The sequence below is a fragment of the Panthera onca genome, chromosome E2 (genome assembly GCF_046562875.1).
Source record: "Panthera onca isolate mPanOnc1 chromosome E2, mPanOnc1 haplotype 2, whole genome shotgun sequence".
In the NCBI taxonomy this organism is placed as follows: domain Eukaryota; kingdom Metazoa; phylum Chordata; class Mammalia; order Carnivora; family Felidae; genus Panthera; species Panthera onca.
This window is the reverse complement of record NC_138353.1, coordinates 40,043,844-40,062,180: the sequence shown is the minus strand read 5'-3', so window position 1 is coordinate 40,062,180 and position 18,337 is coordinate 40,043,844.

The following is an 18,337-nucleotide window of genomic DNA, read 5'->3' as shown; positions in this document are numbered from 1 at the left end:
AAGAACACTATAATATCTGACCCCAAATTTTTATTCTCAATTGCTACTATTCATATACTTTTCAGTCAGAACTGATATCCTCTGGTAGAAACAATCATTATCCATATGTTCATTAATCTGGATTGTGTTAGCTATTGACGGCTCTAGAAATTTATCTCATGTGAACGTCCTTGTGTGCACTGGAAGGTTTATTGATGACTGCTGAGTGGTGACTAGTTTTAACTCTTCTAAGTGGGTATAATGGCATTTATTTGAATAAAGTTATCCTCAAAACAGCATATTAACTAGAAATAGCAATGTTATCCCTATGGTACTAATGAGGAAGCAAAGATCGGGGAGGTCAAGTAAAAGGCTGCTCAGGATTTCAGCAGCAACATAACACACCTGTTGTGAAACACACAGAAGTGGGTGCACCTGGGCCTCAGACAGGACTCCATGTGTCGCATCATGCCATGGCACCTGCTTTTAACAGCTACTGTGGATGCTGGACTTTCTCTGGGTCTTCACAGCTATCATTCATGATTTCAATCCTTCAATTGCCAGATAATATGAGAGGTTTCCTCTCATGGCACAGTTAGGCCTTAACATAACAAAGAATGTTCTAATAAACGTCAAATTGGGTTACAGTTAGTTCCTAGAGGATTTTCTACAGTAAGTAATTTTTGTTCAAATTCACAATGTTTTTATTAGATCCAAAAGCCTTGAGTTTTTTATATATGTATACACACATGGGCTGAGATTGAAATACCCATTAGTTAACAATTTACACAACACTGGCTTGGAAAAGCACGGCTTAGTTTTGTTATGGAACAAAAAAAAATCGCAGAAAAGTTTTATTTTTATAATTCTGTTGATGATGTTAATCATTTCTTTAAAATAAGGGCATAACTAAAATCACTAGCGTCCGTCATCCAATAATAATATGTGTGGCTAATGTGAATAACTGAAAATAAATTTCTACCACATAATACTTTTTATAAAAGAGACATATTCTACTTAAAGCATTTAAATAAATGCTGGTAATCTGACAGCCACTTCTTTTATGTTGTGTCACACTGTACCATGCATATTAAAAGTTTGGACAATAATGTGTTAAAGTCAACACATAAAGTGTACGTTAACTTCAGCTACAGTGTGTGTGTAAAACTCAAAACTTTGGGATGAACACAGTATTCTGGAAATCAATGACAAGGAATGTTTCTTAATCATGTTCGTGCCACCAAACCACTGAAAATATATGTCTCCCTGGATGGAAGGATTTCGTAGCGTATGCTATTTTGCCTCATCTTTTGGAGCAAACATATTCGCATCAAGGTTTTTTTATGAGAACAACAGAAGACAACTAGCTAACTCAAGAGGAAACTAAATTGAACAGAAGGATATTAGCTGGTTCACAGGGAAGGAAGAGAACAAAAAGAGGCTGCTCTACAGTCACTGAAGATTCTCTTACTGCCTCTGCCCCTGCTTCTCACCTTCAGTAATGAATGTGAATGTGAGTATACCCACTTGAAAATGAATTCTGAACTATCTCTACACCTTACATCCCTAACTCAAGATTCCAAGTATTGGGCAAAAACACCGACTTGCCATAAAGAGGTGAGGTGAGGTGACCATGTCATAGCTAACAAAAAAATTGGAGGGGAGACTATTGGGCATTTTGGATTTGAGATGTGAGAGGCAGAGGTAAAAACAGATGTCAATTTCTTTTCCCAGGAGATGGTTAAATAGGGCTGGTCATCTTTATTGATTTCAGTGGATGAGTACAGTATTTTCACCACTGGAATGAATTAATCAGTGTGCGGGGCAGGGGAAGGGAAGAAGCAAAATAAGGCCAGAAAACTTGTGTTCAAACATATTCTTTGCTAGTGATTAACTTTGGGAACAAAACGATAACAACTCTTCAGTAAAAATGAGCAAGATGAAATTCCCCTTTCAAGAAGAAAAGGGCCTATCAAATGTTAGCAATTGCACTAAATGGATGGGGAAGATTTATCATAATAGCTTTTAAGTCTTTTTTTTTTCTTCATTTGATTCCTGGGCCCTACCAGACAGATAGAAAGCAAAATCACATCTCTGTGTTAACTGCAAGCCTCCATTATGAAAGTTTGGCACCTTAGTTCTTAACAAAGATCTCAGACCAAACTGAGATCATAACCAGATTCCCACAATACAGCTGTTGCAGCCAATTTGGTCCAGCCATATTCTTCAGAAAAACTAATCTATTAAAATCTTGTAGGTGTTGCCAAAGAAACAATAGTACATGATTTGAAAGATATAGAGAGTTCTTACACAAATCGTCAAGTGCCTACAATGATAAAACCTCTTGATACACATACCAGATATTAGTACAAATGAAGTTAAAAACATATATTTGACTTGTTTATTTGGACAACACTTTGGTTGTTTAAGGGCTTTCATGGCTACAAAAATAGTTTTTTCTGTCTTAATATTATAAAAATAACACTTATCGCAACAACCAACTTTAACTGGCCTTTGCTGAGTCAAACTTATAATCGATTTATTCATGTGCATAATGACATGATAATTAATGCTTTCCCCCTAATATCTGTACCTTTAAACTAACCTAAAATATATATGTTCCCCGTAGCCTGTTGGTAACAATAATGGGCGAACCTTGGATCTTGCCATTCTAGGAAAATACAACAACAGATACCGTTTCCAGAGAAATTGCCCATTCTGTTGCCCCTGTTTCTACTCTACGAAATGAACCACTAGCCCCTGGTTTCATTCATTGTTCCGACTTCTGTCCTTTGGATAGTGTCCCCATCTTGATTTCCATGGATCAGTCCTGAAGGTCTCTAAGACCAAGATTCAAATGATTTTTTTCTCCTTTTCCTACCCTGATGAGCGAATCCCAGAAATATATGAACCTTAATCCCAACTAAACAACCCTGACATCATTCCCAGTGTCCAGATGGGTGGATATTATTATCCCTACTGGCAATACATATTAACAGGAACTCCGGGTTAAAGACACTTGCTCCAGTATAGCGTTTACAATATTTTTATATAAAAATCTGCCTTAAAAATCCCCAAAAGGAACATAAATGTAGAAGAAAATTCCTTCTTTTTTCAAAATAATTCATACCTCTACATGAAGTCCTTTTGAATTTAACTGATCACCTTAATCATTTTTGGATCATTTCATAATCTATTAATCAAGCTAACTGCTCTATCTCCCCATCCAACAAAGTACTTCCACTTTCTAAAATAAGAACACAAACATACCCCCCCCACACCCAGACACCACACACATACTTATAATTCCCAGCTTTTCATAGTGAAAAGTCTGGAAAGGTCTCTTATGATTAATTCTCTTCGTACCTTTCAATTACCCCATTACCAGTGATCATTTCCACTATTTTGACTGTCTCTCATTATCTCTTTTTATACTCTCTCTCCCTACACACACACACACACACACACACACACACACACACACACACACACACACAGTTTCTGACAAATGCTTCATTGCCCTTAAACATACTATTTCTCCTGCAGGAAATACCCTTAGCCAGGTATCTCCTCTTACCTCCTGATCAGACATCACTTCCTTTATGAAGATTTATGTATAAATCAGAATTCAGGGATTGCAAGTGATGGAATACCCAAACCAAACTAGTTTACAGAAAGCAAGTTACCAAACTTTGTCAGATAAAGTCCAACACCTCATCCTCCGCACCTCACTTTACCCCGGATTTGATCCTGATTTTATTCTTTATTTTAAAATGTTTATTTATTTATTTTTGAGACAGAGAGCGAGTGAATGAGAGAGCACACAAGTAGGGGTGGGGCAGAGAGAGAGAGAGAGGGAGACTCAGAATCTGAAGCAGGTTTCAGGCTCTGAGGTGTCAGCACAGAGCCCAATGCGGTGCTCGAACTCACAAACTGTGAGATCATGACCTGAGTCGAAGTTGGACACTTAACTGACTGAGCTGCTCAGGCGCCCCCTAATGTTTATCTTAAAAGAATTTTATCTGTTTGTCTATCCACCTACCTACCTACCTATTTACCTGTGCTCTCAATATTGATTGAGGTGACAAGCCAGCACCTGGCATAGAGTAGGAATTCATTAAGTATTGTTTGAATGAATTTTACATCCAAAGGTTCTTGTCATCAAAAAAAGAAATTAGAAAAGTATCTTATCTCTTGATATATCAGGATTTTACAGCATGACTCTGGGTTCACTCTCCTTAGATACTTGTAGTGACCTGCACAAAACCTTAACAAATTGAATTTTAAATTTGTGGAAGAAGGAGAAAAAGATATAGGAGGGAGGGAGGGAGAGAGAGAGAGAGGTTTTGAGAAACTCTTGAATGAAGAAACTTCTGTGTTCTGAATTTGTGAGATGAAGAGAGTGCTATTTATGAAGTACAGTTTTCTATAAAAATAGGCTCATATTGATTTTGATGACTTTTCTTTTTTATATCCCAAGCATCTGGTGAATATTATTGTTGAGTTAAAGCTTGGTGCCTCAATCCAGGCAGTAACTGCAGTTCAGTGGGTGAGCCAGACCTCTTGTGAGTCAAGAATCTTTGATCATAAATCTCAAAATAACAAACATTAGTCAAAGGTCTTGTGATATATTTTTCCCCATTTCTAGTTCTACATTTTCTGGTTATATCCTATAAGGAAATAGGCAAGCAAAACCTATCACGCTATTTATCAGACACTGTGATGCACTTTTACATTGTGAGTATTTTTACATTATGCCATACTAGTGCATATCCTGGATGTGTATATTACATTTTTCCCTAGAAAAAGAAGATATATTCTTTTGAAAACTGGATGTGTACAGAGAAATATTAAAAGTATTTTTGGGTGGTGACATAATAGAAATTTCTCTATTTTAACACAAAGCAAAACATACAGGGAATAGAGGGAAATACTTGAATTTTGAGATACTTAAATCTTAGGGGAAAAAACATGTTTTTATTTTTTTCTTTCCCCCACTGAACAGAGTTGCAAAACCTGGGAAGAATAAATGCAGCATCTATTTGAGGACTGTGAAAACTAAAGAGTAACAGGTAGATTGAGGAAGAAGACAAGAATTCAACGTAAACAATGAGATTATAATTTTTTTCCCTCTGATGTCTTTCAGCATAGACTCAAAGCACTCCAAACCAAGAAGTGGGCTTTTGTCCAGACAGAGGGGGATGAAAAAGAAGCCCTGTATAGTTTTCTCATGATCATTGGGAAGGACATCTCCAAATGCTCACAGAAAGTAGAAGACATCAATTTTCTATTATTTTCTTTTCTCTTGTTCCCAAGACAGCCCACAGGAACCTAAAGTTCCTAGGGTGGGGAAACCTACTCTCTGATTAGAGGATCTCTAGATTTCTAGAAGGTGGGATGAAGCCCCTGATCATTTTTTTTCTCTTTTCTCTTAAGTGGCCCCAAATGTAGATACTTTCGTAAGAAGTATATAACAAAAAGAGTGAAGCCCCAGTTCTCTGAATGAAGGTACCAAAGGAGAGCCTTGGAAAACCATAAAGCAAGAGGGATAGTCAGGGAAACAGACAACATATAGTTGTTTATGAACTCCTGAGATTACCCATGAACTGTTCTTGCATGGCTCTGACCCTAAAGAGCATTGATGAGTGCATGGGAGAGACCAACTGCTAGTTCCCAGACTGGCCACTGGGTAGTACACATAGGAAAGAGTTCTGAATATGTCTGCAAAAGCTCTGAAAACAAAACTGATACTTTAAATACTAATTTCATTGTCAAATTATCAACAGTCAAATTATCTTTCATTCTAAGAGATTTTGATAGTTTGTGGTAATTCAGGAAATAGTTCTTTTCTCTGAAAATTACTAAATGTAGGTGTATAGAATTGTTTTTAGTAGCCCCTTAAATTCTGTAATGTCTATGGGGTCTGTAGTAGTATGTTTTTTTCATTCCTAGTGTTTTGTGTGGCATTACTGAGATATATTGATATAAAATATTAAGCATACATAATGTATTAATTTTGATGAGTTTGGGTTTATGCACACAACCTTCATACCATCACCAAAACCAAGATAATAAACATATCCATCATTTCCAAAAAATTCTGTGTCCTTTTTTTCCTTCTCCCTTTCTCTCTCTCTCTCACTCTCACTCACTCACTGTGTGTGTGTGTGTGTGTGTGTGTGTGTGTGTGTGTGTGTGTGTGGTTAGGCACTCAACATAAAACTACCCTCTTAACAAGCTTTTGAACATGCAACAGTGTATTGTTAACTACAGGCAAAATGTTGTATAGCACGTTTCTAGAACTTACTCACTTTGTAAAACTGAAGCTTTATACCCATTGATTAACAGCAACCCCACATTTTTCGTTTGCCCCAATCCCTAATAACCACCAGTCAATTTTCTGCTTCCATAAGTTTGACTACTTTAGATACCTCCTATAAGAGAAATCATACGGTATTGATCCTTCTATTGTTAATTTGTTATACTGATTATAATGTCTTCTAGGTCCATCTATTTGTCACAAACGGCAGATTTTTCTTCTTTATTAAGGCTGAATAATATCCCATTATGCATATAATACATTTTATTTATCTGTTCATCTGTCTGTAGGTATCTGGGCTGCTTCCAGATCTTGGCTATTGTGAATAATGTTGCAATAAACATGCAGTGCAGATTATCTCTTCATAATCCTGATTTCAATTACCAAGAAAATTCCAATGATAATTTTTACAGAAATAGAAAAATAATTTTAAAATTCATGTGGAATAACAAAAGATCTAGAATATCCAAAGTGATCCTGAGAATGAAGAGTAAAGCTAAAAGCATCATACTTACCAATTTCAAAATATGTTATATAGCTACAGTAATTAAAACAGTATGATGCTGGCATAAAGAAAGGCATATACATTGACCAATGGGACAGAGTTGAGAGTTCAGAAATAAACCCATCCATACACAAAGTGTCAAGAATACACAGTAGAAAAAGGGTGTTCTCTTCAAAACACAATGCTGGGAAAACAGCATATTCACATGCAAAAGGATGAAATTGGACCTCTATCTTCCGAAACACACAAAACCCACTGAAAGTGTATTAAAGACTTAAACCTAAGACCTACAACTGTAAAATTTCTGGAAGAAAATATAAGAGAAAATCTTCAAGACACTGATCTTGGCAATTATTTTGTGGATGTAACACCAAAAGCATAGGCAACAAAACCAAGAATAGACAAGTGGGACTACATCAATCTAAAAGGTTTCTGAAAAGCAAAGGTCTTAATAGATAAGAGTAAGAAGGCAACCTACAGAATGAGAAAAAAAAATATTTGCAAAGCATATATCTGATAATGGGTAACTTCCAGGGTATGTAAGGAACTCCTACATCTCTCACACACACACACACACACACGTGCGCGCATGCACACACACACATACACACTGGAATTTTACACAGCCATAAAAAATGATGAGACTGTGCCATTTGCAACAACATGGATGAACCTAAAGCATATTATGCTAAGTTTACTAAGACAGACTGAGAAAAAAAAAAGTACCATATGATTTCACTCTTATGTGGAATCTAGGAAACAAAACAAATGGATAAACAAACAAAAAGTACAATCAGACCTATAAATGCAGAGAACAAACTGATCATTGCCACAGGGGAGGAGGTAGGAGGATGGTGGGGAGTGAAAGAGATGGGCTTTCAGTTACAGAACGAGTAAGTCATGGGAATAAAAGGCACAACATAAGGGATACAGTCGATGACACTGTAATAGAAACGTAATGAGACAGATGGCAGCTACACTTGTGGTGGACATTATCATAACATACAGAGAAGTTGAATCACTACATTGTGCCTCTGAAACTAATGTAACAGTATGTGTCAACCATACTCAAAAAGAAAAATCCAAATGAAAACAATCAAAACTAAAACTACCATATAATCCTACAATCTAACTCTTGGGTATACAGCAAAAAGAATTTGAATCAGGATCTCCAAAAGATACCCATACTCTTATTCTTAATACTGATAATTTGTTCTTTTATTTCACTATTTCTAGATTATTTATCAGTTTATTTTTTTAAAGAACCAGCTTAAGCTTTCACTTATTTTCTTGGTATTATTTTCTATTTTTATTTCATTGATTTTTGTTTTTATCTTTATTACGTATTTTATTCTACTAGCTTTGGGTTCAGGTTTTAATTGATTTTTGTTTTTATCTTTATTACATCTTTTAATCTACTAGCTTTGGGTTAAGATTTTCTTTCTTTTACAGTTTTTTAATTCTTTTTTTTTAACTTGGAAACCTATATTATCAATTAGAGATTTTTTTTTCTAAAATAAAAATTAAATGCTATAATTTTCCCTCTAGGCACCATTTCATTGATCCCAAAAATTCTGACATATATATTTTCATTTTTGTTTATTTCAAAATATGTTTTGTTAGAAAGGTGTAGTTCCTTTTGGGTTGTTAGGCTGAGAGCCTTGAGTTTCTCCCTGGCTGTTGGCTGGATGCACCCCCACTTCCTTGCCATGCAGGCTTCTCCATAGAGGAGCCCACAATATGGCAGGTGGCTTCCATTAGAACAAGCAAACAAGAACGCAAGAGAGGCTAAGCAAGACAGAAGCCAGACTCTTTTTACAACCTCACAAGTCATATCCCATTATTTTTTCTGTATTCTGTTCTTTAGTAGCAAATCAATAGATCCAGCCCAGATTCTAGAGGAGAGGATTACATGAGGCCATGGATATTAGAAGACAGGCATTGGTGGGACACATCTTAGAAGCTGCTGCTGAGCACAGAAACAAAAAGCAAACAAATAAGTAAACACATAACCAAACCAAAGACAGAAGGCATTGAAAAATGAGATGTTGAGGTCCTAGTCATGGTGGTAATCTCAACATGTAGGCTGACTTTTCTCTCCAAGGCAGTGTGGGCTATGATGAACGGAAGTGAAGTCTCATATGGATACGGATTCTTAAGATTTCTCTGCTACTTTTCTTAGCCAGAAAAGAAGAGGTTTCCTCCACTGAGGGCAACAACAGAAGTACTAGCATTTGACCGTGTTGCTTCCCAATTTAAGTTCAGGAGTTGGCTCACCTCTACTTTCTTCCATTTGATACAAAACTGCCTTCCAGACTATTTTTACCTGCCTCTAAGTCACTGATTCTGAGTCAGAGAAAACACACAGTACCACTGGGACACAGGGAACAGGACAAAGCTACTGAAACTCAAGTAACTTCTCTAAGCCACATGCAACCAGGGCGAAGAAACTTCGGCAGAGTCAATGAAATTTCTACCCAGAAACATATAACTGGAAAATTCTAAGTTGATGTGAGAATGGCTCCACCTTACTGCTTTTTGGCAGATGCTGGATCAGGGCTATACTTGGACCAGTTCTTAAGACTGGCATGGATTTTCTGCAAATGCAATCTCATTTTCAAGGTATATCTTGTTTCTACATAAAAAAAAGGAAAATTTAATTTCCCGTGTGCCCACCTCATGCCATAAACTGTGCTAAGAGACTTTTGTATTTGTCTCATGAAATACTATCATTCTATAATTCCTGTTTTGGGGATGAGATGTCTGAGAGTCAGACATTATACAATTTGCCCATGTTGCTAGGGCAGGACTAAGCCATATATCTAACTGTAGGTCTAATAACAAAGCCCATTATTTTCCACAAGTTAACTCTATTTAAAGAGTTTTTAAAGAGACTTAATGTGTGGGGCGCCTGGGTACCTCAGTTGGTTCAGCATCCGACTTCGAGTCAGGTCATGATCTCCTGGTTGGTGGGCCCGAACCCTGCATTAGGCTCTTTGCTGACAGCTCAGAGCCTGAAGCTTGTTTTGGATTCTGTGTCTCCTTCTCTCTCTGCCCTCCCTCATTCATGCTCTGTCATTCTCTCAGTCAAAAATAAACATTAAAATTGTTTTTTAAAAGATGGGGCGCCTGGGTAGCTCAGTCAGTTAAGGGTCTGACTTCGGCTAAGGTCATGATCTCATAGCTTGCGAGTTGGAGCCCCACGTCAGGCTCTGTGCCAACAGCTCAGTGCCTACAGCCTGCTTCAGATTCTGTATCTCCCCCCTCCCTTCCCCTCCCATGCTCATGCTCTGTCTCTGTCTCTCTCAAAAAATAAACAAACATTATTTTTTTAATTTTAGAAAAGAGACTTAAAGTGCACATTTTAACAACTGATCACACCAGTAGATCATTCATTTTTTAATAGTCCATACAGATCTCTATTAGTATCCAGTCACTGTGTTATGAACCGGGGATACAAACTGAAATGATGTCTTCAATATCATTTTTGGGAAGTTCACTGTTTACTGGGAATGGTGAGCTCATATTATATTATATCATATTATAACAAAAAGTTTTAGGAACTAGTAAAACATAATCAGAATGTTATAGGGGTATTAAAAGTTGTAAAAGCTTTATAGGCAAGGGCAATTTTGTTTACTAGGACACATCCTGAAATAAACTTTGACTTTTGAGTTCTGCAGTAATAAAGTAGGGCATACATCACTGAAGAGGGGTGAGGATAATCTTAGTATATTTTAGAGAATAAACGGTTTCTGATACATCATGCTATTGAATGAATAGATGAATGAACAAGTGAGTGTATGTTTATGGTTCTAAGCATTATTTGAGAGGTGAACCATGTAGTGGTATAAGTTAATTAAAATTATGCATATGACTGCCTTACCTAAATAAGTAACTCTGATAAGATTTTTAAAGATATTTGATTAATATCTAAACAAGTAGCTCTTAACATGCTAATTAGATGTCAATTGTTCTGCAAAAATAAATACAAACATTTGTAATGGTAATTGAAGTTGAACTTGCTGTGATTATTTATTAATTCTAATTTTCAAACATGTTAATTGCTGCAGGTAAGGAAAACCCCCATTCAATATTCAAGAGGTCCCATTAACCCATCTTCACCTGCTGATTATGTACTTCCTGCAAGATAGGCCAGTTTGAGCATACTTATTGTTTACCATTGGATATGTTTAATGACTTGTTTCCAGAACAGGTAACTGAGTAGATGGCCACTTAGAGAATAGAGTTTTGAAGGAATTAAAATAAAAAGTAATTGAGCAAAGGGTTTTAAATCTACAATCAATAAAACGCTCATTCTAGGAGAATGATCGCTTACACTTCCTTTCACAGCCTCACAGTAAAGCTAATCATGATGATCCTTAGAGTTTTACCCAATTGGAACTAGCCATTTGCTTTTCTGGACTCCCATAGCTAGCAGATTGCTTAGAGCTCAGCCACAGGCTTGTCAGTCATCTCCTGAGCCATCTCCTGATTTCAGGAAGTTAGGCTAATTCAGATTCTTGAATAGAAAAAAAAATTGACATTTGGGTTACACCTTTTTAAGTATATATCTCAATCGTACATAGGGGGAGATAATAACCCGGTTAAAAAGAGGTGTTATTTTTCCAACTCTTTTTATAATATCAGATAAAACTTATCTCTAAGCATGACTACATTTTCAATCACACCAAACCTAAAAAGACGTTCCTAATGAGTTACCAAGCCTCACCTACTGTTTTTCAGACACAGCGGTAAGATTGTCAACTCCTTCTCTCTCTCTTTCATGCCAACATCCTTCATTTGTCCAAGTCTGGATTTCCAAAAAGGACATTATCCTGAGTTTACTTCTTGCTATGCCTGGTTTTCCAAAGAGCAATACAGTTAAGAACTTGTATTGGAGTCGATAGAAGAAAAGCTGTTTCAGGCATATATTATCTGTGTAAAATTAGGCAAGTTACAATAATATCTTGAAACCAAATTCACCCATCTATAAAGTGAAGTTGACACTAGCCTTAATTCATAGTACTGACAGGGTTAAAGGGTAGTCATGAAGTCCTTCATCTAAAATTTAGTGTATTATAATAAAGATTCAAAATCAGCCTTTGCCACATTCTATACAGTGTATTGTTTTTCATATATTAAAGAAAATTTTACTCCTCACAACAATGTCATCTTAAATTTTTTTTTAACGTTTATTTATTTTTGAGACAGAGAGAGACAGAGCATGAACAGGGGAGGGTCAGAGAGAGAGGGAGACACAGAATCCGAAACAGGCTCCAGGCTCTGAGCAGTCAGCACAGAGCCCGACGCGGGGCTCGAACTCACATACTGCGAGATTGTGACCTGAGCCGAAGTCGGACGCTCAACCGACTGAGCCACGCAGGCGCCCCCACAACAATGTCATTTTAAAGAAGAGGGAACTAAAACATCTAGGAGCTAGACAGCTTTCCCAAAGTCATACTGATGATAAGTGGTAGAAATAGGGCTCAAACCCAAAGACTACCTCCAGATTCTTGTTTTTACCTTCATATACCTTACTGCTTCCATTAGGGTCACTTGTGGAGGTTCTTTGTAACAATTAATTCTTGATTGTTTTTTCTCCAAATACCCCCAACAACACTTTATTATAGCTAAAGTTAACTGTACACACATCCCAGTAAAACAATCAACTTCTGGACTCTGACTAGGTCTTCTTTTTTTAAGTTTATTTATTTATTTGGAATGGGGGGGGAGGGGAAGAGAGACAGAGAGAGAGGATCCCAAGCAGGCTCCATGCTGCCAGCACAGAGCCCAAGGTGGGGCTCAATCCCACGAACCTTGAGAACATCACCACCTGAACAGAAACCAAGAGTCAGATGCTTAACGACTGAGCTACCCAGGCACCCCTACGACTAGGTCTTAAATCCATTTTTTCTGAGGCTCTTGAACACCTGTGTCCCATATACAATAGCCATTAATAAATATTGTGAACAAATACATACATGGTATTCCTGGCAATCTTTACTTATATGCTATAAAGTTATGCTGCATAGTACTTTGTCTGGCACAACCCATGTGTGAAAACTGTCCCTTGTCATGCGTTGGACTATGAAAAATCCTATAGGTACATTGATCAAATGAATTATTTCAGAATTATGATGCTGTAAGTAACAGGAAGATCTGAAGCATGCTCAACTGGAAAGGCAGAGGCATATTTCATCCAAGGTAAGAATTATTACTCTCACCACATAAGCCTGGAAACTGAGGCTTGAAGAGTTTATGTTATTGTTTCATCTCTATTAAACTATACAACAATAATTGGGACTCAGAGCTCTTTCTCTCTCTTTTTTTTCCCCTATTTCACATGGAACTGTATGTTATTAAATTTCAAACCCCAGATGAGCCTTAAATTGAGTTTGAATCTGAAATAGTCCTAAATGGGCATTTAATTTACTTAGTTATATCAAATAAAATAATCTATTTTAATGGTCTTAAAGTTACTTTTATTTTGTATCAGGGTTCACTTTATACTGTGTATTTTGTTGCATGTGCTGTACATGGAAAGGTATGAAACTGTGGAATCCCCAAAGAGTTCTATTTTCACATTAAGATAAGTTAAATGCAAACACAGACATTGTATATATAGGCAGTCACAGAGACTATCTAATACAATGCACAAATAACTCTGTTAGATAATTGGATGTATGTAGAAGTCCACACTCCAAGAAAGCAACTACAGATTTCATTGTCTCTAGCTCTCTCTTCTTTGTATTCTTTATTTCTATTTATCGTTAAGTTGACCTGCTTGTTCAATGTAGACATGGTCATAATCAGCATGTGGCACCATAATAACTCTCCCAGACTTTTTTAGGTTCTTACAATTACTTAGCAGGATGCTTTGTAATTAATTCACTTCCTCCTTCTTTCTACCTGACCTTTCCTTTCCCAAGAGTTAATACACACTTACAACTAGTAAGTGGATTCATAATTCACCCCCATCCCTAACCCCAACTGCAAATAAAGCACTTCTTTCTCTAGATAAAAGCACTTCAAATATTATTTTGAAGAACTTTCATCACGTGGCCCAGAGAACTGACTGCTTTAAAACATTTTTTACAGTGTCCTCAATATATATATAAAGGGATCTTTTATCAACTATCCCTTAAAAGTAAAATACAGCTGTTTTTATGTGTGTACCTTGGGTGTTAAGCACTGTGTTAGGGATTTTACTTATACTGTTCCAACTAATCTTCAAAAAGACTGTGATTTTCATGCCCTTCTTACAGATATGTTGATAGGGCCCTACAGTAACCCCCCACTGATTTTATGTTTCTTTGTTTTGTTTCTCCACCTGTCACAAGTGTCAGGGGCTAAGTCACAAGTGTCAAGGAGTTAATGGTCTCAGGAGTATGGACAGATGGAAGATTAGGAAAGATGGAAGCTGGAAGAAAAACTCTAGCTTCTTTGCCCTTCTGGTGGGACAACACTGAGGGATGTTCTACACTTTCTGTTTCCCAATGGAACTGATCACCAGTTGTACACAACTGTAACCTGATGAGTAACGCATTCTTTGTTAATTTCTTACACTTCTCAGTCTCTCTTATTTACTTCCCTACTGGTACTTTCTGGGATCTCTTTTGCTCAAATCTTTATCTAGTGTCTGCTTCCACTCACCCACTCTAAGACAGCTACTAAAAGGCAGAACTCATATACAAATCCAGATCTTCCTGTCTACTACGCCCATACCCACACCCTCTATGATTCCCCTGTACAAATTCAGTGCATGGGTTCTAGAAATTCTCCCTTGGCACAGAACTGGCACTGACAATAAAAGCTGTCATCCTAGAAAGTACTGATGAGATGATAGCATGTTGGAGTTACTTTTTTTTTAATTAGTTTTGTGCCAGATTCTTGTCCTTGGCAACAAAAGAAAAAAAAAACTCTTCCCTTGGACAGATACTGAAAGGTCTTCCTTCCAAGATATAAAAAGAACACATATTTGGTTCCCATTTTTTTGCTTCCTGAGGTAACCTCTGTGGAGAGGCACCCAGATGTGTGTGAATGAGGTCTTAGTTGCTCTCTGCTGTGCACTGAAGCCCACACCATGAGAAGAAATGGTCTTTTGGTCGATTTAAATCGGCACTGAGGCAGCAGCAATGAAACTTTGCTAATATTACTATAGGAACATTCACTGGAAGCCAATGTTGCTTTCAAACTTTATGAGTTTGATGGCAAAATATAGACATCCAGGCACGCAGAGATGGAAATAAAGAAATAGAGGTAAGAATACAGGTATTTTCTTTTAGTCATTCATAAGGGAGAACCTGCTTTTTAAGTTTCAGGTTATGCATTTAACCTGAAATGCAGGTTAAGCTCATAGAGCACATTTAAAATAGGTAATTTTAAGAATAACAGATAATAAAAATGTCTTTGAAGAATATCTGTGCCCTAACTGTATGTTTCTTAGCACCTAATATGTTTCTTATCACCTAATAGTGATAAACTTGGAGAGGAAACATACATGAGTAATATTTTTAATTGAATCAAAGATGGTGAAGAAAAGTATCAGCTGAGTTTGGGTCTCCTGATGGAGCAGGGGAAGCTGGTCTGGGTGGGAACAGTCTATGGAGAAAGGAAGATACATGGTGTGCCGCACCTACAATAGGGATAATAAGCCTGCAGAGGACAACATAAGATACTTGACCTTATTTTCAAAGGAATTTGAGAACTAGAACTATATAGTAACCATCAAAGGGATCGATTTCAAGACAGAGTGTCCAAATTCAAATTTTGGTAGTGTCATTTATGTACAACCTCTGTAGCCTTGATCCAATTTGCTAACCTCTCTATGTTCACGTTCTTATTTAAAAATAAAGACAAAAATGCCAATCTCACAAGTAAAATGCCCCCAAAAGTTAAGTGATTTATAAAAACCTCTTCCTGGGGCACCTGGGTGGCTCAGTCGGTTGAGCGACCGACTTCAGCTCAGGTCATGATCTCACGGTTTGTGAGTTTGAGCCCCGTGTCAGGCTCTGTGCTGACAGCTCAGAGCCTGGAGCCTGCTTCTGATTCTGTGTCTCCCTCTCTCTCTGCTCCTCCCCCTCTCATGCCCTGTCTTGCTTTGTCTCAGAAATAAACATTAAAAAAATTAAAAACCTCTTCCTTTTGATCTTGTTATTTTTTCCTATAGAGAGTCAGACTATTTCCCAAGCTATAATTAATATGATTACTAATGCTAACAATAATGGAGGTAGTAATATACTCCCATTTAGACAATAGGAAATATCTTATTCTGTGTGAAAATAACATGAAGTTAATCAGGTAATATTATTAAAATTTTATACAGCATATGCCCAAAGATCTCAAAAGTATTAAAATGTTCTCAACAGAACTGGATCAACTAGTAAATTGGAAAATGACAGCTGATAGCTACAGGAACTGATATATGACATTTTCAGTTAAAAGCGACCCTAAGTAAAAGATAGTAAAGTCAAATAAGATGTACCTGGCCTACACCATTCAGGGAATGACAAGTAAATTTGATATGACATTTACTGGTTTCTGCTTGTTTGTTATTGTGTTTTGGGAACATACAGCAATTAAGATTAAAAAAAAAAAGATTCTGTAAAGAAAATAGCAGTCAGGGTGCCTGGGTAGCTCAGTTTGTTAAGCATCGGACTCTGGAATTCAGCTCAGGTCATGATCTCAGGGTCCTAAAATTGAGCCCCACATAGGGCTCCATGCTGACAGAGTGGTCTGCTTGGGATTCTCTCTCTCCTCTCTCTCTCTGCCCCTCCCCCCTTCTCAAAATAAATTAAATAAACTGAAAAAGTTAAGTAGCAGTGAACATTTTTGATGATTTCCTTTTAGGAATTTTTTTCTGTGTTAGCGCACATATATATATGTATATATATATATATATATATATATATATATATATATATATAAATAAAAGACTTTACACTTTATAATAAACAGTATTTCTCAAATTTAAGTAATGCACAGTCTCTTCCAAAGGAAAATAAATAATTTTCCAAAAATTACTGAAAATATTTCTTTTGGATCCTAGGAACCTACTGTTCAGAAATAGTACCTTGAGAAAGTGAAGTCTTATATAATCAAATCATTTTCAACTGCAAATTATCACTACGTGAGAAATGCCTTTGCTTTATACAGATGAACTATTCAGGTAGTTGTTAGGTAGTCATGAAATGAACATATATACACAAACACACAAAGACTTCTTATAGAACACGAAGGCCATACTACATGGAATGTTTTCTTGTTTCACTTATTTTTAAGTAATTTATAAAATTATACCATTTTTTCAAAAATTTTTATCTTTGAGATTCTTTCTTCAAAATATGTTCTTATACAATGTAAAGAAACATGTACATTTACAAGCAATTTATCACATACTAACACATTTACTTACATAAGTATGGTTTAATGCCCTTTGCTCCAGTCTATAGCATTTTACCAGTATCTTCTTCCTTTGGGACATAAAGCCATACTGGTGTAACTACAAGTGTCAAAAGTTATAATTCAAAGTGCAATTGTCACAAAAGTCATTTTTGCATCTTTAGAGTTCAATAAAACCACATGACCCTCTTTTGGGCTTGAAGACCAGGACCTTTCAGAGCTGAATACCCTCATTCAGTGGCTTTCTCATGGTGCTTACCCATAATTTCAAGTCTGTAAACTCCAGGGATAAGTCTTTCCCCTAGAACTCTTATAATGCTCATAAGTCATGTGACAGGTGTGACTTCCTTGGGACACTGCCAACTATCCACTTGGTCTTGTACTGAGAATCACCTCAGAGGCTGAGACCAGTAAGAAACTGCTTCAGGTTTATTCATTTAGATTCCTGGATCAAAACTTGTGCGTTTTAATCTTTGGCAAATAGGTCAAATAGGGAAGAAATTTCCGGTGGAAATCCTGGGTTCTAGTCCTGGCTCTGCCAGTGATTAAGTATATGAACTTGAACAAATCCCTTAGTCTCACTTAGTCTTGACTTCCACATTTGGGACAAGGAATGATTGAAAGCTTTGCTACCCTATAGAATTTTATGACAATCAATACTGTTAGGTCCTTCAGGGCAGAGAACAGGTCAAATTCATCTTCAAAGTGCCTGTGCCAAGCTAGTGCCTAGAATAAACCAATAGCTTTTTTCTATAGAAATCCTGACGTTTAGTTCCACTAATCATTCAATACACATACATTGATTACCAACTATAGGCCAAGTAATGTTTAAGGCACAGAAGATACAACAGTGAACAGGAGAGAAAAATATCACAGCCTTCATGGAATTAACTTTCTAGTAAGAGATCTTTGTTGGGGGAGTAAAGAGGGAAGCATTACATATGTACATATACATACACACATACACACACATATACACACACACACATATACATACACATATGTTATAGACTGTATATATTATATGCAATATATACAAATATATAAAATATAGACCATATATTTGAGTGTAATAGAATGTATTAATATATGATACAATATATTTCTGGAGAATTTTTTATGTTAATACG